A 1081-nucleotide genomic window follows, 5' to 3' on the forward strand; every position below is an offset into this window, starting at 1 on the left:
CAGACAGACAGAAAACAAGCCACCAGCCACTAGGTCCTGAATTCGAACTGCATCAGCCATATGGGAGTCCAGTATCTTAACTCACCTGCCACCTGCCAACACCTAGACCTTTTTCTTTTTTGCAGAGAAAGCCTTGCTTTATTTAAATGATCGTCTGTGTGACTGTCAATGCCACTATGTACACGAAAGTTGGGAGGACTCTATTTCTCGGTCTCTTCCTCCTTGGTCAGAATCTTGGTGATCCCCTCCTTGGCCTGGAGGCGCTCCTCATGGCGTTTGCGTGCTTCCTTGGTCTCAGACCCGTTGGCTTCAGCCTGGTCTGCCAGGAGCTTCCTGCAGGCCTGGTCTGCCTTCAGCTCGAGGATGTGCTCGTGAGAATCTTGTTTTGAACACACTCCTTCACCTTCAGGTACAGGCTGTGATACACATGGCTGTCAATCTTCTTGAGTCGCTGTATTTTCCGAGCAGCTGGGACAGAATCTTCACTGTCCTCATCCAGGTCACCTTCTCTGGCACCCTAGCATTGGCTGTGCCCTTTCGCTTACCTATGCCCCCACGCCTGCCCTTCCAGCGGGCCATCATGCTTTTCCAGCACTGGGCCCAGGAATGGACCGTCACAGGCTTGTGGATGATCAGCCCATCTGATCAGTTTCTGGATATGCCCATGGGAGTTGGCACTGGCAGTTTCACTGGTCTCCTTGGGGCCCAACCAGACCTTCTCTGTGTCGTATAGTAATTCTAACTAGCATCAGTATGGCCGGGGAGTTGATTGGAAATGGGCATTCTGGGGCCCACTCAGGTCCACTGAATCAGAAGCTGGACTCCTTCCTGCTTTCGGAAAGCCCAGTTCCCTTTTTCTCATTTTGGACATGAGGCAGTGAAAGCTTCATGCAATGCCTCCAGCTTGACGGCAGAGGGATTTTTTTAAATGGTTTTTGCCATAGGGTGCATGTACTCATTGGAGACAGAGAGAGAGACAGCGAGAGGGAAAATAAGAAATCATTTCCCGGGGCCAGTAAGTGGCATGGTGGTTAAGGGTGCTAGATTTCCACATGGCCGACTGTGGTTCAAGTCCCAGACC

At 51.4% G+C, this 1081-nt stretch overlaps 1 pseudogene; it reads right to left on the minus strand.

Moving 5' to 3' along the window:
* Window positions 1-200: 200 nt before the first annotated feature.
* Window positions 201-579, minus strand: LOC102487199 (60S ribosomal protein L19 pseudogene; annotated as a pseudogene).
* Window positions 580-1081: the final 502 nt, after the last annotated feature.

The sequence above is a fragment of the Tupaia chinensis genome, unplaced genomic scaffold (genome assembly GCF_000334495.1).
Source record: "Tupaia chinensis unplaced genomic scaffold, TupChi_1.0 Scaffold000081_1, whole genome shotgun sequence".
Taxonomy (NCBI): domain Eukaryota; kingdom Metazoa; phylum Chordata; class Mammalia; order Scandentia; family Tupaiidae; genus Tupaia; species Tupaia belangeri.